The 26,968-nt window shown below is 42.5% G+C and overlaps 1 long non-coding RNA gene across 2 annotated transcripts; it reads right to left on the minus strand.

The window, feature by feature from the left end:
• Positions 1-1,174: 1,174 nt before the first annotated feature.
• On the minus strand, positions 1,175-26,968 carry LOC123373236. 2 transcript variants are annotated; one of them, XR_006580626.1, is made up of 4 exons: positions 26,858-26,968; positions 12,639-12,696; positions 11,947-12,091; positions 1,175-1,323 (listed from the first exon to the last, which is right to left on the minus strand). It is a non-coding gene; the product is annotated as an uncharacterized LOC123373236 (long non-coding RNA). The 2 variants fall into 2 exon arrangements; XR_006580625.1 differs by having other exon boundaries at positions 11,922-12,091.

Below are 26,968 nucleotides of genomic sequence, written 5' to 3' on the forward strand. Positions count from 1 at the left end.
GTAGCCAATGCCAGGTGCTTCAGAGGGAATGAACAGAACAGGTAATCATCAAGTGATCCATCCCCTATCACCCATTCCCAGCTTCTGACAAGTGGAGGCTAGGGACACCATCCCTGCCCATCCTGGCTAATAGGTCCATCAACGGCTATCCTCCATGAATTTATCTAGTTCTTTTTTGAACCCGTTATAGTCTTGGCCTTTACAACATTCTCTGGCAAGGAGTGAGTTATACTGGGGGACTTCATAACTTTATATATAATGTTACTACCTACAGTTCATCATGATATTATCAAGAAGCAAGTTACTAGTTTTCAAACGATACCTCACAATGCTTGTTTTGTACACAGATCATTACAACAGCGCTTAGGGTGTGAACAAAGGGGTACTTTCAGTCACAATAGTTGATTGTACTGATAAATCAAATGGGGGTGTTTTGTGCCTTAATTGGATGAACAAAGCTTTATCAAGAGAAGTTCCTTTTCTGTTTGCAAACTGGCCATGGCAATTTGGCAACGCCTGACACCATCATGCTGTGAGGAAGAAGTATTTCAAAATGGCCATCATACATTTCTGAGGCAAGTTCTATAGCTGGTAATTCACCTCTGTTCAAGCCCCAGGCAAACACACTACTCAAGTCGCATTTATGCCCTCAAAATAGGGCTAAAGTAGTGTAAAGACTTCACATTGGCTCTCTGCACAGAAATGAAATTCACCTTGCATGAATAGCTATTTGCACTAGTCTTCCCCTGCCACTTTGGTGTCCTGAGAACATTCTTGTAAATAAAAGCTGGTTCATGCATCCTCCAATGTTTGTAGGGTACGGCCCCGGCTCAGCACAGGACTTAAGCGAGTGTTTGACTTTAAGCGTAAGGGCAGTCCAACTGAAGTCAATGGGGCAACTCATGTACTTAGAGTTAAATTCTCTGCCGGATTGGGGCCTAAAGGAGTAGAATGGGTTGTGATCATCAGTGGAACAAATCACTAGATTCAGTTACAAAATTATTCACCTTCGGTTTTTAAATGAATGTCCCCAGCTTTGCTCTGAAAAGGAGAACAAGGTTGAAAATTACGGGTCTAGTTCTGGTCCTACAAAAAAATAGCACTCATGAGAGGAAAGAACCAGAGTTTTTACTGCTTTTATTTTTATTCTCCCCCTCCCCCCCGCCGCCCCTCATTCTTTAAATTATGGACTTCAGCTCAGATCATTTACAAGACTTTTGGATACAGATCAGCAGCTGTACGCAGAGAGTATGAATCTTGAATCTTCCATTTCACACTCTGCCTGAACAGGGTAATAGCTTGAGGTGCTGTCAGGACCTTCATCTGCAAGAAATGATGAGAGAAGCAAACTTTCTGTGATTACACAGCTGGGAACAGGCCACAGGATTGCTGGATGGCTGCAAACTATAAAGAAAGAGAAGCAGAAAGACCTTTGATTTCTATTGGTGCTTATATGTGTGCAAATTGGTGTTGGGAAATTAAATGGATGAAGGCTCTAAGGTTCTTTCTCTGGACAGGAGGGAGATGTGTGTGTCTAAAGCCCACGACTGGACTTTAGGATAGCTGTGTTCTACTCCTGTATCCGACACAGATTACCCTAGTGATCTTGAGCAAATCCCTTAGTCTCTCAATGCCCCCTGATGCAAACATTTAACAGCATAAATTTATAGCTTTTGTTTTTGGTAGAGAACATGTTAACACCTGTGCAATTTTTTTTTTTAAATGAAGTTGTGCAAGTCTGCTGTTCTTTGATTCGAACTCCAGCTAGTGTTGGCAACCTATCTATGGAATGAGCAGTGTATAGTTCGTATAATTTAACTTGATGATGATTGTTAGTGATGGGAAAACCTCACACCGTTCAGAAATTCACTTGGTTTGAGTAATCAGCCGCTGGTCACAAGCAAAATCTGCACAAGGCTTGTAGTGACCAAAATCTTAATTATAACAAGAATTTGATATCTAGCTTAAAATGAACTAAGCTTACTACAATTCCTATGGACAGGTGATCACATTAAAAAAATAATAATAATAACAATGAAGGCAGTTACAACAAATTGGTGTCTTTATGGATAGTCTGAGTAGGAACCTTGGAAAGAATGAGTCATGGAAATCAAGCTATCCTCTAGTACCTAAGTTTAAGCACATGAGTAGTCCCAAAGGAGGCACACATGTGCTTTAAGTTAGGCTTGTGCTTAAGTCCCATGCTGAATCAAGGATAGGCTATAACTGTACGTGCCGTAGCTAGGACTCAGTCTCCAGGACTGTCAATCCAGAACCTCAACAACAGCAGCAAATTCACTTACAAAATCATAGGGGGAAGAGTATAGCAAGCCATTATCGACAAACGTTTGCTCACGTTTCTTTTTTTTTTTTCAACTAGCATTTCTGTAAAATGGAAATACCAGATGGTAAACTGGTGTAAATAGGTGCAGCTCGACTGAAGTCAATGGATCTGCACTCATCTCCTCACCAGCCAAGGATCTAACCCTGTATTTTCTTTGGTTAACAGAGCCAAAGCAGGTCATGTGGGGGTTGGTCCTGCTTTGAGCAGGGGGTGGGACTAGATGACCTCCTGAGGTCCCTTCCAACCCTGATATTCTATGATTCTGTGACTCTGTGACTCCAACATTTTAGTTCACAGAGCCCATGAGCTAAGGTGAGACACTAATGATTATTTGGCTTTTGCTGGCTTTCTGCATAGTGGTGAATTTCACCCACATTCCTCGGTCAATACTAAAAATCTATTGCAAGTAGCTGACAAAATCAGGGAAAGCGAAAGGGAAAAAAAGCACACTAAATAAAACTTGCCAAGAACAATCAGAAAATCAGGTTTTTTTCATAATTTCTAAAGATAAGAAATAACTATTTTTTAAAAAAGGAAAAGCTTTCACCTTCTCATATGTTGGATGACAAGTATTAAAGAGTGGTTTTTGGAACACATGTCTTCAGTTCATTATTAAATGATAAGAATGAGATTTGAACTCTCCTGGACTCACCAGGCCAGCAGAGTACTTGTGAACTAATTCATTATGTGTTGGATTTTTTTCTCTTTCTTTTTTTTTTTAAATTAGAAGAATGCAATTAAAACTGAACTTGATAATTAATTCTGAACCGGTGAGAACCAGTTCCAGAGATTATGACTATAATGCTATGTAGCCATTAATATAAATATTCATGAGGTTTCATTGTTTTATGGTTTTTCTCAGCTTATCTGAAGAAGTAAAATTAAAGCACCATTATTTAACATTTCAGTGTAAATAAGAATCAGTGGGAAAATAGTAGTTTGTGCAATATATATATATATTCTGTAAATGTGCGTATCATGCATTATCTGTGTGTGTCATGCATTTATCTGTGTATTATGTGTGTGTTATATGTATTTGATACATGCTCTGTCTCACACATGCACACACATATGAGCCTTGTACACAAAGATGTATAGAGACACCTGCACAAATAACCATGAAGGAGACAGAGCTGGAGAGCCGGATAAACAATTTTGCATCTTAATCTGGTCAGCATTGAAATTCATTGAAATTGACTTGATTTACCACCAAAAAATCAATTAAAATATAAAACTAATCATGTGTGGTTGAAGGTAGAGTGAGCAAAGGGGCTTTCTTATTCTAGTCATCTGATACTGGTCCATAGCATCATCATGTGTGCCCTTGTCACAGACTCCTACATAAACAAGAAATCTTCAAGCACACTGGAGGAATAAAGACAGACCCTAGAGAGATAGTGACTGAAGAGAAACAGGCAGCTGGGCAGGAGTTAGCCAGCTAGATTGAAAAAGACAGAAAGTTAAACAAAACAAAACACAGATTAATTTTAAACCTTCAGCGTGTTATTTGATTTAATTTGATTTAATTTTTTTTTTTAAGAAACTGAAAATGGGTTTTACATAATTGCCCTTTGTTTCCTTTCAGGGTCCTGGCACAGGTGGCCTCACCACAGGCACTACGGTTACTGAGTGCTATATAGAAATTTGAGCAAGATTTAAGCCTACTGCACCGGCATGCTCAGTTCATTTATTGTGAGGCACTGAAAAGTCAAATTCAGTATTATGTGATTAAGCTACATCTGTCTCAGCGCATGCAGGAACCATATTTCTGTGAGTTCAGCAGGTGTTTTGCAAAGAATCTAAAGGATTTTGCACAAAATTAGTGCCTATAATAAAGCCCGAGTAATGAAGAGACAGCTCTTTATATCACTGATATATTATAGTTTCGTTCTAATAAATGTCATTGCCAGATATTTCAAAACCTAAAAGAGGTTTGCTGACTGAACTGTTTTGCAAGCATATTTGCTATGCCTTATTGCAAAGATGTTCTTTTATAGACATACAGTTTAGAAATTTTATTTGACACTGCTGACTACTAAATTAGCAGCTTTTCAACTTTGCGAGACTCATGCAACACAAGTGAGATAAAAAGGTAGAATGCATAACTTTTGCATTAATTCTTGTTGGCACTGTCATAAGAATCTTCAAGATGTGTTAATTGAGCTGAAAATATGTGAAACAAATTATAACAGGGGTGTTTTTTCTCTCTCTCGCAGACCTTTCTCTCTCTCTCTTTCTCTCTCCTGTTCTGTTCTATACAGATTCCCACACAGAGACCATCACCTTCGTATCAGAATGCCCACTGAGAATGCATTAAGCAAGGTTAACAGCATCAGTTGTGTGTGGCTGTCCTTGAGGGGAAATGTGTGTGCGTGATGTGCTCTGTGCTTTAGGGAGGGAATCTGAGGCCAAAGAAGTGCACTTTGCACTTGGAAAGAATAGCAGTGAGGTATGAAGTAGGTCTCATCCTGCAGGAATGAGTTTCATGGTATTGGACCAGCCCCTGTGAATTCTCTGTTCCTTGCTTCAAAACCACTTAATCCTTGTGGCAGATAATTCTGATGCACCAGTAGAGGGAAGTTGACTAGAGAGATGCCTTGAAATCTTTCCACAAAACTTTTTTTTTTTTTTGGTCAGAAAATGCTGATTTGTCAAAACAGAAACGTTGTGGGAACAGGTTGTTTTTTGGCAACATGCCTGTTTTAGATTTTTCTTTTTTATTTATTTTTTTTAATTGTTAAATTGTCCAAATGTCCCATTCTTACACTTTTGAAATCATAGAATATCAGGGTTGGAAGGGACCTCAGGAGGTCATCTAGTCCAACCCCCTCCTCAAAGTAGGGCCAATCTCCAAACAGATTTTCACCCCAGTTCCCTAAATGGCCCCCTCAAGGATTGAATTCACAACCCTCGGTTTAACAGGTCAATGCTCAAACCACTGAGCTAGCCCTCCTGTCCCAAATGGAAAAAAAAAGCTAAATTTTTCAGGTCAAAATGACATTTCATTTTGAAATTTAAATTGTTTCTACTGTAGATTTCATAAGATGATCCAAAAGATTAATAGAAAATGTAACATTTTCTGCAAAAAACTATAGGGCTTTTCCATAAGGGGTGGGAGATGCAAAAAATTGTACGTTAGTGGCTGGGGAAATCTAAAAAGTTGTCCCTTGAGTCTCAGTGAAACAACTTAATGAAGATTATTATTCTTTTTTCTTTTCAGCAGGACTGTGACCCTATTATGCGTCATGCTATAAAAGTATAAAATAAGAAGAAAAATTGCAATCTAAGACTATGATCCTACAAGGGGACCTGCTAGCAGAGACCCCAGTAACATCCTGGAGTGCACTGAAGTTGGGAGGTTAATATTAAGAAGGACACATTGCTCATCAGGATCTCCAGTGGGTCTTCTTAGAAGTGCTGGGGCTGCTTATACAAACCAGATACCAGAACATGACCCAAGCGGGCCAGGTGATGCAGGCATACTTCATGTTAGTTCCATATGTTTATATTGATGTATTTGTCAATTGAAGTGAAACGAATGGTCTGATTTTTTTTGTATGTGTAGAAACAGTAAAATTAAGTACTTCTGTGTGACAAATATGTCCTGAAGACTTGCAGGCATAAATAAAATAACCAAGAACTGAGATTTATTGAACTCAAATGCAAAATAAAATAAAATAAATGTCTCAAGTTAAAACTATCTCGCTGTCTGTCTTAGGGATTCATATTGAAACTGCTGCCCATCACCATAGTATCTGAGCACCTTCTATGTCAAATCAACAGTAATAGCAATATCCTAAGTGCACTTCATGGACTCTCTGAAACATCTTCCTATTTAGGGTCAAAACCTCTGGTTAGAGTAGATGGTCCCCGTCTCCCCAAAGGAGGTTGGGAATAGATTGGGATGTTTATATTGTGAACATCACTTATTTACACAAAGAGGAATATAGTTTTGCTTATGAGTTCTGAGCTCCAGAAGGACTTGGATATTTGTTTGTTTGTTCATTTTTTGTAGTGGGGGGATGTGAATTGCTAAAAAAAAAAAGGAGGAAAAAACCCTTTTTTAAATGATGCTATCAGGAAATCATCATAATTTAGGGCCAGATTACAAATCTATTACTCACCCAGACAGTGTTAGAGAAGTAAAAGTCGATAACAGTTTACCCTTTTGAGTAAAGGGGGGGCCAACATCTGTAGCTAGACAGCTATCTAGCAGTTTACATATTCAGAGAACTGGATAAAGATTAATGAAGGAGGAGATTGTCAAAGGCACAAAGGGGATTTAGGCACTCAGTTCCATTGGGAATTGCACAGCTAACTATCCTTTATGCTTTGGAAAATCTCCTCGTGCATTATCTTCACAATAACCCACTCTTCCAGCCTCTTCCTTCATATGTAATAGTGTAAGTAAATATGATCATCTTGTCTTACAGATGAGGAGACACAGAGGCAAACTGACTTGCCCAAGGTTCACACAAAAGAAATAAATAACAACTAATAGAATTCTGAATGCTAGTTCCTACAGAGAAGCTGTGTGGTTTAGGTGTCAAATCAGGGGTCTCGGGACCTGGAACCCTTATTTTTACTCTTCCAGGGCCTTGCCATATAACCTCGGGCAGCTTATTTTAACCCCTTTACATCTCAATCGCCTCACTGGGATAGTAATACTTGCCCATCTTTTCAAAGTGCTTTGAAAATCTGCAGATGAAAGGTGTTGCCTGGCCCCAATCCATATCCCACTGAAGTCAATAGCAAGACTCCTACTGACTCCACACCTGGAGTATTGTTTCCAGTTTTGGTCCCCCCACTACAGAAGGGATGTGGACAAATTGGAGAGGGTCCAGCGGAGGGCAACCAAAATGATTAGGGGGCTGCGGCACATGACTTACAAGGAGATGTTGAGGGAACTGGGGTTATTTAGTTTGCAGAAGAGAAGAGTGATGGGGGAATTTCATAGCAGCCTTCGACTACCTGAAGGGGGGTTCCAAAGAGGATGGAGCTAGGAAGTTCTCAGTGGTGGCAGATGATAGAACAAGGAGCAATGGTCTCAAGTTGCAGTGGGGGAGCTCTAGGTTGGAGAATAGGAAACACTGTTTCACTGGGAGGGCGGTGAAGCACTGGAATGGGTTCCCTAGGGAGGTGGTGGGATCTCCATCCTTAGAGGTTTTTAAGGTCAGACTTGACAAAGCCCTGGCTGGGATGATTTAGTTGGGGTTGGTCCTGCCTTGAGCAGGAGATTGGACTAGATGACCTCCTGAGGTCCCTTCCAACCCTGATATTCTATGATTCTATGATTCCAAGGGGAGATGGATCAGGCATTGTAAGTAGAAATAGTTATTGTAGGAAGTTTCTCTTTAACGTAGAAATGGAATCTAAAGGCTATGTAAACAGTTTTTCCAATTACAACATTCATTCAGATACAGTAGTCCCACTGATCACCTAGAATAATTCCCAGAATAATTCCCTTTAAAAAACAGTTGTCCCAATGCTTTACAAAGAGTAATTCCCTGAGCCAAACAAAGGAAATTCAGAGAAATCAGAACTACCAGTTTCCTATTGTGCCTGGATAAGGGCCCCACATTTTTTAATATACTGCAAAGAAAAAAAATCTCTTTCTCTTCTATCAGCCCATCTCAAAACTGTGTAAACCTCTGTTAGGTCACCTCTGAACCTTTCTTCCATTTGCACTTTTTTGGAAATGCTCCAGCAGTTCTGTGCCTTGGGAGTGCATAAAAGACGCCAACATCAAGAGTGACATAAGAATTTGCACAGGTTCAGAAGTAACTGCTGAGAAAACACTCTCATACTGAAATCCCATTTGCACAGAGCCTTTATAGATTGTGGAAGACCAGCTCAGCAAGGAATGACAATTTCCTGCAAGTGTAAAGGGCACTTGACTAACTTTTTGCAAGGCAAGTGCAGATGAGTGGATGGCATTTACTTTCAGCTGAATCTATCCACTGTAACCCCAAGCTAATGAATCCAGAGCTCCCGGAGTATCCACATGGCCAGCATAAATACACCACAGTAACTGCAGTAATACTCAAGAGAATTAATGCTGGGAACACAAATCTTTAAAAAATGATAATCAATAAGCTTGGTGATGTAAAGTATCCAAAAACCTTGCTCCATGCTTCCATATTGCTGGGGGGTTGTTCACCAAAAAATAAAAAGGCTTTGGAGAAAGCTATACAGAGTTTGATCAGCTGAAGGATATGCCTTCTCTGTGAAGTTACATCCAGTTGCTGAGCACCCAAGCTGAGCACCTGGGTTTACACAGCCTGGGTATGAGCAAACACATTGCAAAGCCCTAACTGAGTTACTGTGTCCTCATTGGTGCTGTACTCGCCAATGTGTGTCACTAAGCTTTATAGGGGCACATCCCATGGTTCTTTGTGCTGCTGTAAGCTAAGGCATGCTGGATTCTTTCCCAGTGTCTTGTGGGAGAACTTGTCGGTCCTTCTGGGCACAGTCTAGGTTGGATGTTAGGAAAAACTATTTCACTATGAGGGTGGTGAAGCACTGGAATAGGTTACTTAGGGAGGTAGTGGAACCTCCATCTTTAGAGGCATTTAAGTCCCAGCTTGACCAAACCCTGGCTGGGATGATTTAGTTGGGGTTGGTTCTGCTTTGACCAGGGGGTTGGACTAGATACCTCCTGAGGTCCCTTCCAACCCTAATCTTCTATTATTCTGTGAATTGTAGGAAGGCACTGGAGGACTACCAGCACTCAGGTGGTTTAGTCTGTCTCTGCGGAGCAAAGTGGGTTGCTTACCAGCCTGAGTGAAGATGCTACTTGCACTCTAACCCACAACCCCAGCCAGTCTCAGTTGAAAGCACCTCAATACTCAGGTGAAGAAGGTTTTGTATGTGCATGGTGGGGGCATTAGGAACAATACCTGGCTAAGACTCCAGATTAACTCTTTAGTGAAAACATTCCAAAAGGCTAAGACCCACTTTTGAATCAGTTTGGGCCCAGATCCTCAGCTAATATATATTAATGTAGCTCCATAAGCTTCAACAGTGCTACACCGATGTAAACTACCTGAGGATCTGGCCCCAATTACCTAATATTTGTGGGATGGACTAAATGGTAAATCAGAGAAAATTTCTACCACCTCCATGGCTTTGTCACAACATTTGCCAAATATGGACTGTGTTGTTGGTGTTGCAATACTACAGGCAGGAAAGCATCCTTAGGAACACCTTAAGAATTACCCAGCCTTTGTAACCCATCAGAGCCTAATTCTAAATAGCAGCAAAGAATCCTGTGGCACCTTATAGACTAACAGAGGTTTTGCAGCATGAGCTTTCGTGGGTGAATACCCACTTCTTCGGATGCAAGTAATGGAAATTTCCAGGGGCAGATATATATATGCAAGCAAGAAGCAAGCTAGAGATAACGAGGTTAGTTCAATCAGGGAGGATTGAAACTGGTTTCTCCTCCCTTGGTTTTCACACCTCTACTGCTAGAACAGGGCCTCATCCTCCCTGATTGAACTAACCTCGTTATCTCTAGCTTGCTTCTTGCTTGCATATATATACCTGCCCCTGGAAATTTCCACTACTTGCATCCGAAGAAGTGGGTATTCACCCACGAAAGCTCATGCTGCAAAACATCTGTTAGTCTATAAGGTGCCACAAGATTCTTTGCTGCTTTTACAGATCCAGACTAACACGGCTACCCCTCTGATACTTAATTCTAGATACTACAGCTGGTTGAAAAATGTCAACATTTACAATTTCAAATGTTGATGGAAAGAAAGAGGTTTTTATTATTGAAACTTTTCACAAATATTTCATCACAGGGTGAATCACTTGATGATTCCCTGTTCTGTTCATTCGCTCTGGGGCACCTGGCATTGGCTACTGATTTCCATCCCCTTCTTATCAACTGTTGAGGATAGCCCACTTCCACCTTAATTCATAGAATCATAGAATATCAGGGCTGGAAGGGACCTCAGGAGGTCATCTAGTCCAACCCCCTGCTTAAAGCAGGACCAATCCCCAACTAAACCATCCCAACCAGGGTTTTGTCAAGCCTGACCTTAAAAACCTCTAAGGAAGGAGATTCCACCAGCTCCCTAGGTAACCCATTCCAGTGCTTCACCACCCTACTAGTGAAAAAGTTTTTCCTAATATCCAACCTAAACCTCCCCCACTGAAACTTGAGACCATTGCTCCTTGTTCTGTCATCTGCTACCACTGAGAACAGTCTAGATCCATCCTCTTTGGAACCCCCTTTCAGGTAGTTGAAAACAGCTATCAAATCCCCCCCTCATTCTTCTCTTCTGCAGACTAAACAATCCCAGTTCCCTCAGCCTCTCCTCATAAGGTTCGTTAGCACTGACCCTCCCTTGGTAAGGCAACTGTCATCTTTTCATATGCTGTGTATTTATATCTCCCTACTGCATCTGATGAAGTGGGTTTTAGCCCATGAAAGCTTATGCCCAAATAAATGTGTTAGTCTCTAAGGTGCCACAAGGACTCCTCCTTGTTTTTGTTGGAAGACAGGATACTTGGCTAGATGGACCTTTGGTCTGACACATTATGGGCTTTCTTATGTTCAAACAGTTTTCATTATGCTGTTGTGTACTGTGCCAGTTGAAAATGGCTGGTTTGTAAAGGAGAGGCAGTACGGCCTAATGGACAGGAAAGTTTTGTTCAAATCTCAGCTCTGCCACTCACCCATTGCAAACAGCAAGTCTCTTCACCTTTTTGTGTCTCTGTTTCTCTACCCACTCTTTGCCTGTCTTTTTAAAATTGAGATTGTATGGGTGAGATTTTGAAAAACACCTCAGTGATTTAGTCCTGTTCATTCCTGAAAGTCTCCTAAACACATCAGGGCAGGGACTGTCTCTCACTATGTCCACGTGCAGTGCTTAGCGCAATGGGTACACAGTCTCAGTTGAGGCTTCTAGACATTATTGAAACACAAAGAATAATTTTAATAAAACTCCAGCTGTTTTGCTAATCTGAGAGTTTAGAAAGGTGTTTTTATTCTTCTTTCTGTTCCTACCTTTAAAGATTTGAAGATGCAAAGAAGAAAAGCTTAATAATAATAATAATAAGAAGAAGAAGTCCTTGTTACTATCTCATGGAGAGAACAATATTTTTTTCAATGTCCTTTCGAAACCATTCTTAATTTCATAATAAGCTTTTTTTTTTTTGTCGGCACTGCTCCTTGGTCGTGGGGCAAATGCATTTGAAGGATCAGTGAGGGAGAGGTTGCTTTTTGGGGGTGGGGGTCGTGGGGAAGGAGAAGTTACAGCTTTGTAACTGAAAACGATGTCCTCAAATTCCTTTGAAAAATATCACCCATGCTCTGAAGCTCCCTTGTCACATCAGACACAAGCAGCCCCATGCATAGAACCCACTGTCCTATTTTGCAGCAAGTCGCTTTCTGAAGGCATTGGTGGTGTCATATGTTTCAGCATTATTCATGTTAAGAGGGAGAATTAAATTCCTCAGCTCCGGTTGGAGCAGGGAGGGGGTGGAATTTACCTACTGTTGTTAAAGTGGAGGGCTGATTACAAGGCTGCAGCTGCTTGGCTCTGTCTTAAACAAGAAAACAAACCTCCTAACCAGCCACCATGGAGCACCTTTCACTCTGTTCCCATGGCAACACCTCTATCCTCTGGTACCCATGGTGTCTCTAATGCTTTCGACTAGTTGGATTCCTTGGTACCTGCTTCCAGTGCCAGGTCTTGTCAAACCTTATTAGGCTGAGAATCCATTTCTACTGCACTAGTGGGAAAAGAAAGCAGACAAATTTAGTTCACCTGAGATCTCTTTCAAATCCCAGTAAAGTCAATTTCTCAAGTTTCCAGCTAAGAGCTGAACTTGCCTAGGGCAAATACACACATACATCCTTTCTGTCTCTCTCCCTTTATCTCTCTCACACACAATCTCACAAACTCGTTCCCTCTCTTGCACACACAGACACACTCAGTCTCTCACACAAAAAAATAAATTTATTTTACGAACACACAGAGACAAATTCTCTTACGCACACACAGTCTCACACATGTAAAATAAGTCTTTTTCACACACTCTCAATCACATAGGCAAAGTTACTGTCTCTCTAAGACAACACACATTGTCTGTAAATATTTCACACACACACACCCCAACTTGCTCACAACATACCAACATACACAAACTGAAAATGCTCTTTCTTCTTCTCTTACACACACACACGCACGCACGTACACATGCTCCTTATCTCTCATACACATCCCTTACGACATCTATAAAGTCATTATGTTGGGTTGAAATCAAAATACAACTTCACCTGGTTTAATGGAGAAATGTAAGGCTCATGGCTTCCTTCTGATACCCCTGTTCACAGGCTAGGAGGAAAAAAGTGTCAAGAATAAATATCTATATATGTTTTCATCCCATGTTCATCTCTGTCATATCTGAGCCCCTTATGAATATATCATGCCAGGTTCACGGCATGACATGAGTATATTAAGAGGTGAGACTGGCTAATGTGCTGGCACATGCATCACATCCTTAATGTGTCTGCTTTGCGGGTTAGAGGGCTATGACTGGTCTCTGCTTAGTTCCTCAAGCTGCCTGCTGCATATACTACAATCAGCAGCAAGTGCTAGGTGGGCCTGTACTTTGCTACTTTATGGAGGACCAGCAAAGGAGTGCATTCCTCTGCTCTCTCCTAAAATATACCCTTACTGCAGTCATGATTCCTGCAGCAGAGGACACTGGAGACAACCCTGCTGATGCCCTTCTCTGTGCTGTCCAGGGAAGGATTCAACACTTATTGTATACATTTTGGTTCTCCTACGCATCATATCTTGGATGACACACAAGAGAGTAACACATAGCGTTGGGTTTGTCTAAATAAATCTACTTTGCTGAAGTGCTTCTCTCAAGCTCAGATCAAAATTGTCTGCATTGTACTATGATCTGTTTATGTTGCATGGTATAGATCAGCCTAGTCTGAGGTTGTCTCCAGCTTCCAGGGAAAGATTGAAGCTAAATGGTGCTCAGAACTACCAAAATGTCAGGCTCCACCAGAGTGGCTACTTCTCCCAGCTCAGCCTTTTCCTCCTCAGGATGGACAGTCCCAACCTGTTCACATCCATCCACCGCAAATGATTGTTTCTCCCACTCCTGATCTCAGCTTCCTCCCAAGCCAACTGCAATCTTCTAGCCCTTGCTTCTGTTCCTCTCTCTCAATGCTGCTACATCCAGGTCACCTCTGACCCAGGAGGCCCAGCTCCCACGTATCTGGTTTTGATTGATAGAATTTGCTATAGAAACCATTTCAATTTTCAGAAGAGCTCAGGGCCAGATTTTCTAAGTTGCTCTGCATCCAGCGGCTCTTGTTATGACAATTACAGACTGATTTTCAGAACAGCTCAGTTCCCAATTTCCTCCACTTTAGAAAATCTGGCTATTTGAGACCAGTCAGGAAGGACTCCTTGGATTCATGATGAACAAGCCAACAGAGCTCAGAAATTTGGATCAGCATCCATAAATCTGGACGCCTTGTGAACTTATCCAAACTTCTTTGGCCTATAAAACTGAGATGGAGATTTTGTGAGAACAAGATTTCCAGTCCCCATGCTGCGTATTGCATGAGGAGTAGCCCTGAAACAGACTCTGATGGTGATTTGACTCTTCCACTTCCAATTCCTAGAAAGAGATGTACAAAAATTTAGCTTTCATTTTATTGTATTTAGATAGCATTTGAAGGTTTGAATGGTAAAAAGTTTATTTTTTCCATAGCAACTTATGGATGTGAATCTAATACTGCTGGCAGGAAAATGAAAGCCTTTGAAATGTGGTGTTGGCAAAGACTATTGCATATCACCTAGACAGAAAAAAAAAAAGAAGATGAACACTTGTTAGAAATATTAATGGAGAGAAATGGAATCTGTTCTTGGGGATCAACAATTGCAAACATTTGTACATTAGCCACATCAGGAGCAGAGATTGAAATAACCCTGGTAAAGTGATCATGGAAGGAATGATGGAGGGTCATTATAGTAGGGGATGACCAGCAAGGAGATGGATAGATGCTGTGCAGCAGATCACTGGTTGGTCAGCAGCTGAGTGTGTGAAGGTAGCGATGGATTGAGAAGACTTCTGAAAATTCAACTGTGAGGTCATGATTCAGACATGAATAAATGGACTTTACTACTACTATTCCTAAATAGCATTCTTAGCTACTTATACTGTCCCCATTACCATGGTATCTGACACCTCGTAATATTTAATGTATTTATTCTCATCCCTCTGAGGTAGAGAAGTGCTATTTATCCCTTTTTTATAGATAGGGAACTGAGCCACAAAGAAACTAAGTGACTTGGTTAAGGTCTCAAAGAAAGCCTGTGGCAAAAAGGGAGTTAAACCCAGTTATCCACAGCCCCTAAATAGCTCCCTGGTCTGGCCTGCCTTTCACTACTGTGGTACAGCATGGCCAGAGGGCAACAGGAGAAGGTTAGAAGGGAGCTTATTCCCTGTAGAGGGAAGAAAGTTTGCTATAGATTAATTAGAGCACCTGAAGCCAATTAGAGCACCTGAAGTCAGTCACCTGATATAACCCCCCTGCTTCAATCAGACAGGGGAAGGTGTTGGAGCAGAGAACAGTTTGGAGGGAAGCAGAGGAAAGTTTGGAGAAGTGCTGCGATGGGCTAAGAAGACCAAGACCCTAGGTAAGGGGCACCTGGCTTGTGCAGAGGGAGAGCTGGAAGCCTCCCACAAGCTGAAGGGCAGGAAAGGGAAGTAGCCCAGGGGAAGGAACTGCTAGTTCAAGTGGCTTACCGCTATCCTGGGCTGGGACTCAGAGTAGGGAGGGCCCAGGTCCCTCTCTCTCCACTCCCCTCCTCTAGGACACTAGTGGGGCAGTTAATATCCCAGTTCAGGGGCAAGAAATGGCACCCTGACCCCCCCCTCTCCCCCGCAGAAGAGAAAGTGTGAGACCCATCATAGTAGTGCTGGCAATTTGCCACACTACCCAGCTTGGGTTTAGTCCACTTGAAACTATAACCAACAAAAAGATTATAAAGAAATACTGAGTTGATGAACTGAATAGCAGAATGAATCCTAAATGGCAACATTAGCAAGGAGCAAAGGGGGCACATTTCATTGTCATAAGAACAAGAAGAGAGCTGTGTTGGCTTTTTCCCTCCTAGGCAAAGACTTCCCAAGGAGCTACAAATGGGAGCATAATGTGCTTCAAGGACTTTGCTAGGTCTACAGTTGCTCCCCTCCCAATGCAGGATCCAACAGCTCAGAGGAAGGAGGCATCTATTGAGCAGGAGATTCCCTGTGGGCTGAAGAGACAAAACCCATAGATAATTGGAAATGGACACAGGACCAATTTTCCTCAGATGAGACTAGTTGGAGATATCATCAATTTTGCTGTGGTGGTGAAAAGGGAATACAGGATCATTTTTTACTGGAAGTGGGGACCAGAGAGTTTTTCTACGGGTGGGGAGAGTCTAGGGATCAGAAGGTGAGGGAAACACAAGATCAGTTTTGCCAGGTGGGTTTTGGGGTGAAATAAAAATTTGGTTTTGCCCAGATGATGGAGGAAGGAACCAAGATATATTTTGTTGGGGGTTGGGTATTGGGACGGCACCTGTGACCACAGACACCTTGGCTCTATTGAAGGTCAGGACGCAACTACAACACCTCTATATCAAAGTCAGCACAAACTCATCTTCCCCAAACTCCTTGGGTAATCTGACCTTTGTGTTGATATAGATTCAGCAAGACACCAACTGCCAATCATCTCCCTTCTTGTGGTTCCAGTCTGAGCTGAGCATAGGGATGATTTGAAACCATGACGTTCCTGTGTGGCTGGGTTTAGAGGTGACCCTCCTATCAGCAAGAGTTTTACTTTCTCATCTGAACTTTGGATGGGGGCTATGTATCTCTGTCACATTCTGGGGTGCCAATCCAGACCAGTGTGGGGTTGTGTCACTGCCTGCCTGTAACCCTGGGTGCCTCATGATGCTTTGCTGTTGTAGCTCTCAATGGTTCCAACCTGGGATGCTTACAAGCAGGCTACCAGCATGCAGGTCACTCCCTGAGTATGTGTGTGCTAGACAGCCCTAGTTCAGCAACTCAGATCCCAGCAGCAGGTTTCACACCTATATTCACTTCCAGAGTCTTCAAACCCCTCCCTTCGTTGAAGGACCCATTTTCTCAGCTTGCAGGGGCTCTGAGCTCTTATGTCTGTGTAGTGATGGATGCCAAAGATGGCTTCTCTCCTTTCTTATATCTCCCAAAGTTCAATGACCTTGCTTCAAGAGGTAGGATGACTCCAGGCTGTTCTTCCCATCCCCCTGTATGCAAATAGGGTTTCCTGTGTAATAGGGTTTCCTTTGTTTCTGATTCCACCATGCTTAATTTACGTAGGACAGCGTTTCTCCAACGGGGGTCCCCAAGGTACTTCAGGGGCTCCACTGCCTCTGCTGATAAACTCCTTTCCCTCCCTTCCTCCCTCAATTCTTCCCCTTCCCTCCCACCACCTAAACACCAGGCTCTATCCCCCCGCCACACACACACACACACATCCCACTTGTTAGTGTGAGGTTTGCCTCCACTCTGTGTTAGCTTGATTGGTCTGTTTACTACTAAGATATAAACTGAGGTGAACACATATTCCTTTGTTTAAAATAGACCTGTTTAACAACACCCCCTCACAGGCCTGGTTTAAACACACCTTAGTCATAATTCTAGCATATCTTCATAACTCTTAATACTCACTGTGTACATACATCACACAATAATATTAATGATCAGTGAGTTAGTTTTCAAATGACACTTCACAAGAGAGATTTTGTACAAAGATCATTACAATAGTGTGTAGGGTGTGAATACAGAAGTTCTTAGTGTCACAATCCCCGTCACAAGCAGTCCAGGCAGAAAGATAGATACCCTTGATAACTGAAAATTTAACCTTGAAAAAAATCATCTGCTGAATAATAAGATGTAATTTGTACATGCATTTGTTAATTTTGTTCAGAGCTTTGGCAGTGATGTCTAGAAGGCCTCAATGCATTTAACTAGCCTAAATTGTACATTTCACATTCAAGACTTAAACTGTTAAAATAACATATGTAACTGAAATTTGGAAACCTAAAATGATAGCGGGGAAAAAAAGTCTGCTTAATGGAATTCTTTCAAGTTCTGTTTTTTTTTTTTAAATAGGTCCTAATTGTTGATTCCCTACTGTTTCTAAAACCCTCTCAGGATGGCTGAAAACAAAATGTATTTCATTTCTTGTTTTGCCTTGTTTTTAAGTTGGTAAATAATTATTCCTTTCCATCTTCTCATTTTTCTGATTGCAACTGAAGCCCGCTGTGCACTGAGGAAGTGTTCTGGATAAGGCAAAGGATAGGAACACAGGGGGACCAGTTTCAGTTTGTGGTTTTGCTTTCTGGGTGACTGAAAACAAATCACATGAGCCATGATCCTTCAAATACTTATGTACCTGCTTAACTTTAAATGTGTGTGTAAAGTTAGGCAGGTATTTAAGCATTTACACAGTCAGGGACTTAATCTTTCTGTTTCTCAGCTGCAAATAATAATAGGTCAGTTTTTCCATCCTTTGTCTGTCTTGTCTATTTAGAGTGTAAGGTCTTCAGGGCAGAGACTGCATCCAGCACAGTGGGGCCCTGATATGCATTGGGACCTTAGGTGCCACTGGAATGCAAATAAACAGAAATGCTTCTGTCATATTCATTTTCATTGGAAGAGAATCCAGCTGAAAACATACCTCTATGTCCTGTGGCCTATTCGTTCTCTCCAGCTAAGTAGGTTTGGGCAGGGCCAGTACTTGAATGGAAAATTTCAAGGAAGAAGTTAAGTGACATTGGGTGGTGCATCAGATGACAATTTTCCCTTTGAGTCTGTAGTGTGAGGAGAGAGAGACTCTGGACTCCATGGACCTTGGAAGAGACCTCCTACCTAGAAGTCCCTCATTTTATCAACTTCCTCCTACCACATAACATGGTTCTGTGATAAGTGGAGAGCCAAGAACTCTATGAGCTTAACTTATCTGCACAGAGTCAGGTCATGTCTACATTTGGAGTGTTTAACAGGTATAGGTATTTCAGTATATTTATACCAGCAGGTACTCCTAATGTGGATGTAGCTATATCAAATCTGTGCTTTGTACCAGTAAAGTAAAACTGCCCCCTAACAAATAAAACAAGCTATACATGTAAAAGCACAGCTTTGCCAGTATATCTGGATCTACTTTGGGAACTTTTGTTAGTCCGGAATTATACCTTTTCACATTCCTACCCAACATAGCTATGTTGGCAGGAGTCTGTAATGTAGACATAGCCTCAGTGGTAAACCAAAATCAACATGGTATTAGGAAGTCCCATGCAGCAGGGGGTGCCATGTTTTGGACTGAATGTGAAACCTATGACCAACCTACATGTAGTCATTATAGATGTCACCACATGTATAGAAGGGCAGGGATGTTAACCCAAGCAAATGTACTATTCTGTTTCACTTCTAGTCCTAACCTATCACTTTGATCTGTTAGAGTCTGATGTTGCGCTACTGAAGTCAATGGGAGTTGTGCCATGGACTTCAGTGGGCTCAGAATCTGGCCTTTAGAAAGTCACTAAATTCTAGCCCAGAGGTGGCCACATTTCTATCTTAAGCAAAGGGATCAGTAACCTCTAGGGGATGTTAGACCGCTTAATCTTTGAGATTCTTGGATAAAAGGTGCAATAGAATTTGAAATTATTACTATATATTTATATTGCCTAGACACCAACCACGATGGCACCCCATTGTGCTAGGTGCTGTACAAACATGTAGTAAATGACTGTCCCTGTCCCAAAGAGCTTATAGTCTAAAATAGAAGATATAAGGATGGATTAGACCAGTAGTGGGCAACCTGCGGCCCATCAGAGTAATCTCCTGACGGGCTGTGAGACAATTTGTTTATACTGACTGTCCGCAGCTCCCAGTGGCCGTGGTTCACCATTCCCAGACAATGGGAGCTGCAGGTGGCCATGCCTGCAGACGGTCAATGTAATGGGGTTTGAGCATTGGCCTGCTAAACCGAGGGTTGTGAGTTCAATCCTTGAAGGGGCCATTTAGGGATCTGGGGCAAAAATTGGTCCTGCTAGTGAAGGCAGGGGGCTGGACTCGATGACCTTTCAAGGTCCCTTCCAGTTCTAGGAGATTGGTATATCTCCAATTATTAAAAAAACCAAACTATCTTGCGGCCCACCAGCGGGTTATCTTAATGTGCTGCGGTCCAGAGGTTGCCCACCATTGGATTAGACAAAGAAGATGGCCAGGGAGAGAGGTCACATGAGACAGGGTAACAAAAATAATGATATGAGCAATTCTTAGCCGATAAGGAGCAGTAATCACAAGTCAGAATCCAGTTAGCCCAGGGATGGGCATGCTACATTAAGAAGACAAATAGTCAAGATTTTAAAGCACTTTGTTATTCATCGAGATGAATGTCATTCTATACATACAACATATTGTTGTTATTATTACTTCTGCATTTTACAAACAACTCTTTTCTTGTGTGTTTTCTAAAAGCAACTGACACTGGTGCAACCACTGAAGTTCTCCATAATGTGAAAGCCAATTAGTTTTCACCCAGTTGCCTTCCTGGGGGGGATACATGCTAAATTACATCTCTAGCTCTTCACTAGAGTCTCAAGAGTTTCACTGAATAAGGACTGAGACTTTATTGTGCCTCTTCTATTGTGCAGCTAGCCGGAGATGTTAGGAGTAACAAGAAGGGTTTCTTTAGGTATGTTAGCAACAGGAAGAAAGTCAAGGAAAGTGTGGGCCCCTTGCTGAATGAGGGAGGGAACTTAGTGACAGAGGATGTGGAGAAAGCTAGTGTACTCAATGCTTTTTTTGCCTCTGTCTTCACAGACAAGGTCAGCTCCCAGACAGCTGCACTCTGCAGCACGGTATGGGGAGGAGGTGACCAGCTCTCTGTGGAGAAAGAAGTAGTTCGGGGCTATTTAGGAAAGCTAGACGAGCACAAGTCCATGGGGCCGGATGCGCTACATCCGAGGGTGCTAAAGGAGTTGGCCGATGAGATTGCAGAGCCATTGGCCATTATCTTTGAAAAATCATGGCGATCGGGGGAGGTCCCGGATGACTGGAAAAAAGCTAATGTAGTGCCCATCTTTAAAAAAGGGAAGAAGGAAGATCCAGGGAACTACAGGCCAGTCAGTCTCACCTCAGTCCCTGGAAAAATCATGGAACAGGTCCTCAAGGAATCAATCCTGAACCACTTAAAGGAGGGGAAAGTGATCAGAAACAGTCAGCATGGATTCACCAAGGGCAAGTCATGCCTGACTAACCTAATTGCCTTCTATGACGAGATAACCGGCTTTGTGGATGAGGGGAAAGCAGTGGATGTACTATTTCTGGATTTTAGCAAAGCTTTTGATACAGTCTCCCACAGTATTCTTGCCAGCAAGTTAAAGAAGTCTGGGCTGGATGAATGGACGGTAAGGTGGATAGAAAACTGGCTAGATGGTCGGGCTCAACGGGTAGTGATCAATGGTTCCATGTCTAGATGGCAGCCAGTATCAAGTGGAGTGCCCCAAGGGTCGGTGCTGGGGCCGGTTTTGTTCAATATCTTCATTAACGATCTGGAGGATGGTGTGGACTGCACCCTTAGCAAGTTTGCAGATGACACTAAACTGGGAGGAGTGGTTGATACGCTGGAGGGTAGGGATAGGATACAGAGGGACCTAGACAAATTAGAGGATTGGGCCAAAAGAAATATGATGAGGTTCAACAAGGACAAGTGCAGAGTCCTGCACTTAGGACGGAAGAATCCCATGCACTGCTACAGACTAGGGACCGAATGGCTGGGTAGCAGTTCTGCAGAAAAGGACCTAGGGGTTACGGTGGACGAAAAGCTGAATATGAGTCAACAGTGTGCCCTTGTTGCCAAGAAGGCTAATGGCATTTTGGGTTGTATAAGTAGGGGCATTTCCAGCAGATCAAGGGATGTGATCATCCCCCTCTACTCAGCACTGGTGAGGCCTCATTTGGAGTACTGTGTCCAGTTTTGGGCCCCACACTACAAGAAGGATGTGGATAAATTGGAGAGAGTCCAGCGGAGGGCAACAAAAATGATTAGGGGGCTGGAGCACATGACTTATGAGGAGAGGCTGAGGGAACTGGGATTGTTTAGTCTGCAGAAGAGAAGAATGAGGGGGGATTTGATAGCTGCTTTCAACTACCTGAAAGGGGGTTCCAAAGAGGATGGATCTAGACTGTTCTCAGTGGTAGAAGATGTCAGAACAAGGAGTAATGGTCTCAAGTTGCAGAGGGGGAGGTTTAGGTTGGATATTAGGAAAAACTTTTTCACTAGTAGGGTGGTGAAGAACTGGAATGGGTTACCTAGGGAGGTAGTGGAATCTCCTTCCTTAGAGGTTTTTAAGGTCAGGCTTGACAAAGCCCTGGCTGGGATGATTTAGTTGGGTTTGGTCCTGCTTTGAGCAGGGGGTTGGACTAGATGACCTCCTGAGGTCCCTTCCAACCCTGAGATTCTATGATTCTATGATTCTATCTATGTCATTGTTTTTGGAAGCTATAATCATGCTGAGCGTGTCCAGCAATGCCACAGTGAGACTTTCAAAGTATGCCCAGCTGGACTAGAGTATCACTAGGGTGAGAGGTTAGAGTGTCTTTTCTGGCCTTAAAATCAAGGAATTTATGACTTTGAAAGCAAGAAATGTTATGGAGAAGTAAGTTTTGAGAGAGAAAATGCCCATATATTCATTGTGATGGAAGAAACTCAGTTTCAGTTCAGATAAGCACCTAAAAGTTTAGCTGCTCATCTGAAGTTTACCTGGACTCTGAATCTGCCCGTGCCAGGCTGGGACGAACATAGCAACAGCTGCAGCTTTTCCCTAATGTCTGGTCCCAGTGAGACTCCGGAAGGGCAGAGGAGAAAATGAAAACACAGGGGAAAAATTAACAGAACACGTTTGAGCCTATGAAAGGTTTATGCTGTTCTGGAAACGGAAAATAGATTGTTGACCTCAAAAGTACTGATGTTTGTTAGCTGTTCACCCTTCTGGGGGTTTCTCATCAGAGTAGCTATCAAAAGATAGATCCATTGCCTTGCTTACTCAACATCTGTAAAAGGCCACTAGTGGAGATCTAGAGTATACACGTGACAAACAGATGTGCCCCTCCCTTTTAAATCAACACACCGTCTCTGTGTAATGTGGGCTCCCAGCTTGGAAGTGCAAGCCAGAAACAGGTGATGTTGCTTGAACTCAAGAATCATAGATTGGAAGCACTGGTTGGAATAGTGACTTCACCGTTCATGGGAGACATTTGCCCTTGGTGGTTAGTGTTATAGACTGTCCTCTTTAATTCCTCTGTTCTAGACAGACAACTGCATTTATAAATGCCTTCTATCACCTTCGGCTATCTGTCTGCATTCTTCTCAACTGAGGACTTAGCAACAATGACCCATGCAGCTAACCCTTTCGTACTAGACTATGACAATTCACTCCACTTGGTGCTCATGCTATGCAGTTGCAGCTGGTGTAGCTAGTAGGAGTCAATCTTCTAAACAGAGCAAGTTGATGTGGAAACACCATATTAATGCTCTGTACACTCTGTTGGTTGCCAGATGAATTCTGGGTACAGATCAAGGTTGTTACCTTTGGAGAGGATAGGACTTCAGAAGCCTGACCGGGTTGCTGCACAGTTACCCAAGTAAATGTCTCTCTTGCCAATCCAATAACATACCAGTTAGGCTGAAATGGGATCCTTCCCCCAATGGAGCCCCAGTTGCAACTTGGATCCATTGGACGGTGGGACAAAAAGTGTTCTCATGCATGGCCCACAGTTCTGGAGCTCACTTCTGTAGGTCATCAGCCTGAGCTGAAATCTTATTGCCTTTAGAACACACTGCAAGCTGCACATATTAAAATTAGCTTTACCCAGGTTAGAAGACATCCAACAACGAAGGAATCAACTACCCAGCCCCAGTCCCAGTTTGCAAGGAGAAGGGAGGAGATGAATAATGTATCTGAAAGCTTGGCGAGATCTCAGATATTAATGCTAGAGAAATGCCTATACCTTAAAAAGGTCTTCCCCCAAACATACCCCTAATTCTTTTATGATTGCCACACACAAATGAATAGGAAGACAGGGTGGAGGAGTGAAATCTATGCCACACTGATGTGAAGTCAGTTCTTTATCATGAATAAAACAACACCCCTAGACCCCACACTCTTGGAAATTATTCAGAGAAAGGCGGGGAAATCCTCTTGAAAGGAAATGTCAGTTGTTCATTTGCGCTGTAAACAAACTGTAAGTCCTGAAGGTACCGTTTGAGTATATAAAATATTAACATGTAGATACCTGATAGCTATAAAGAAGACATTTACATTTATATTCAGATGTTACCTGAAGGAATAGCATGCCTTTGTGGTTTGATGAGTCTTACATTTAAAAAAAAAATAGGACAAGAAAAATTAGCCGTGAAGACAATCTATAAAGCATTGTATTAAGGGCTACTTTCATTATTTTTAGATGTTTTTTGCAGGATTTTATAAGAGATTTCATGCAAATTCTCCAATACTTGCCTAGTTTGCATCACACTTATATACAGCAACAGCCTCAGATAAATTAAAGGCAATCTCAATAGTGCACTGGTCCTATCTCATGCCCCAAAAAGTTGTATGAAACAGCACATCTATTAGATCTTTTCTGGTGGGGTGCTTGATACTTTATACCATATAGTACATGATGGGGTTGCCTCCAAGAGGAATATAATCAGTCCTTCGGGGATATGGTCAAAATCTATCCTAAGAGGTTTTTTGGCAATATACCATTGATTGAGTCATTTGCTCCTAGCACTTTTTAACTCAAAAACAATCCAACCTTGAACACAGCCTCAGAACATCTCCACCACACTGGGTCTCATCCCAACATACTCCTTTTTTATAGTAGTCTGGTCAATGGCGGTGGGTTTTCTACCAAGATGCCAACATGTAGTTCATTTGCCTACAGGGTCTTTTAGCTGTTTTAGCTTCAGTCTCCTTTCCTGTAAGCAGGCCAGGTCTGTTGGTATAAGGTGCTTCACAATAGGAAGTCAGATGTGCTTGCTGCGGCACAGAGTTTGCAGTGTCATGTTTGATATATGACAAGTGAACACAACAAGCAATAGGGAGGGGATGGGTTATAGATAGATCATCATTGAGTTACTCAAGTTAGCCATGGATAGATAAATATGTTTTATTCACTTCTTGTGAGCATTGTGGAAGAAGTGAACTTCAGGGAGGATCGGATGAGATAAACATAGTGGGGAAAGGTTCATGTTTCACTCTCAATGGCATCAGTGATAGGAACTGTTGTACAAGAACAGGCCAAGGGTCCATCTAGTCCTGTATCCTGTTTCTAATAGTAGCCAATGCCAATGCTTCTGAGGATGGAATAAACCCACCTTGTTCTCCTTCCCAACCTACCACACATAATACACTTTCTTCTTTACCCAGCACACAGTCAACCTGTGGAACTCCTTGCCTGAGGAGGTTGTGAAGGCTAGGACTATAACAGGGTTTAAAAGAGAACTAGATAAATTCATGGAGGTTAAGTCCATTAATGCTATTAGCCAGAATGGGTAAGGAATGGTGTCCCTAGCTCTGTTTGTCAGAGGGTGGATATGGACGGCAGAAGAGAGATCACTTGATCATTACCTGTTAGGTTCACTCCCTCTGGGGCACCTGGCATTGGCCACTGTCAGTAGACAGGATACTGGGCTGGATGCACCTTTGGTCTGACCCAGTATGGCCATTCTTATGTTCTTACATGCGCAGCACTGCCCCTCAGGGGAACCTTTTTATCCTGACCCCCTCTTATGCATTGCTGCTTGTGTGGCTGTAGTATAACTAATAACCCAAAGTCTAGCCGGCTGCTAACCTTCCGGCACAGCCCCTCTTCAATGTTTTTCAATGCCTGGAATTATTGCAAGTGTCTGTTGTCTCATGTGAGGGGTCACTGCAAGTATTCTCACTCAATTTCAGCTCTTACCCGAGGCAGAATAGAAAGAAATCAAGTTTTTATTTTCAGCAGCCTCCTTTTTGAGTGGCAATGCAGCCATCCGGAAACTTTCACTAAAGAGGAAAAGCTCTCACTTCCTCCTAGCCACACAGACTTGTAGCAATATCTAGTCTGTTAGCTCTAGAGCCGTATGGATAGCCAGCAGCTCACATGCCTGCTGCAGGTGCCCGCCTGTCTCCGGGCACTGTTCTATGCAGCTCTCTTACTCAAAGCTAGATAAGGGTAGGTCCCATGCTTGCAGGAAATCTTGAGCATTCAGCTGAGCCTCCTGTTGAGTCAGGCCTGTTAAGTGCATGGATATCAGAAGGGAAGGAACGTGACGGCTACCAAAGAGGAAGCTTCTTTGACACATACAAACCCTTGGCGATTATTAGCAGCAACAGACAATGTATGTGTCAAATTCGTAGGTGTTTAAGATGTGCCAAGGGGCTCTTGAAACTCGTGCAGAGATTTTGCGGGGAGGAAAATCCTTTTGACAAGGAGTCTGGGTGAGGAGCCCTGATGGGGAAGAGAAGCCCTAGTGACTCCAGAGTGGCGTGAAGTCCCCGATGCCAGGCTGTACAGTGTCGCTGAAGCGTCTTTCTTCTGTAAATGTCATCACTTGTTATTCTGTAAATATCAGCCCATGTAACACCTGAAGACAGGCTTTGAGAGGAAGATGGGAACCTTTCCTAGCACAGGGAGTTTACTGTCATCTAAAGGACAATGTCTCTTTCTTGTTTTATAATATGGTACAAAGGAAATTGTAGCTGGAAAGCGATAGCCTGCTAGCAGATTTCACACACCTCATGGGGTCTGATTACAAATAAAGTTTTGATTGGAAAATCAAACACATGGAATCCAGACGTATGCCTACCCCATAGACCTCAGTCTCCCCCCACCCCAGTCGCCTATACACATACAGATACACAAAACAATATGTACAGTCTCCCTCAGACTCTTATCTCCCCCCGCCACACACACATATATACCCAGACTACACACATATATAGAATCATATATACAACAGCTTCCACACCCACAGCAGCACCCACTTCATCTAGGCACATACTACACAGAAATAAACTACACACGCCCCTGCAGACTGCATACTCTCACACTCAGAGGCCACTCAGAAACTCAATAAAGACACACAACAAAACAAACACAGAGACCCTGACACATGTGCACAGATTTAACACACACACAGTTCAGAGATACTCAACACCCATAGACTATGGCTATTTTAGAGTGGAAGTAGTGACAAGATTGCCCTCCTATTTGATTTTGAAAATATATGGGGCAGGGGACAGTAGAGAGATAAAACAAACTCATTAAGGCTCATTCTTTTCTCCCTTACATCTGCTTTCCCCTAGGGCATCCCTACAACTTCTTCTGATTTACTCAGTGTGAGAGCAGAACAAGGTCCATTTTTTAAAAAAAAATATGACTAACCTAGTTTATGGTGTAATAATTGTGGGCCAGATTGTCAAGCAGTCTAAACTGGTGAAACTCCACTGAAATCAGTTTATACACCTGGAGGGACACAAATGTTTTTCATCAGCT

This window comes from Mauremys mutica, chromosome 6 (assembly GCF_020497125.1).
Source record: "Mauremys mutica isolate MM-2020 ecotype Southern chromosome 6, ASM2049712v1, whole genome shotgun sequence".
In the NCBI taxonomy this organism is placed as follows: domain Eukaryota; kingdom Metazoa; phylum Chordata; order Testudines; family Geoemydidae; genus Mauremys; species Mauremys mutica.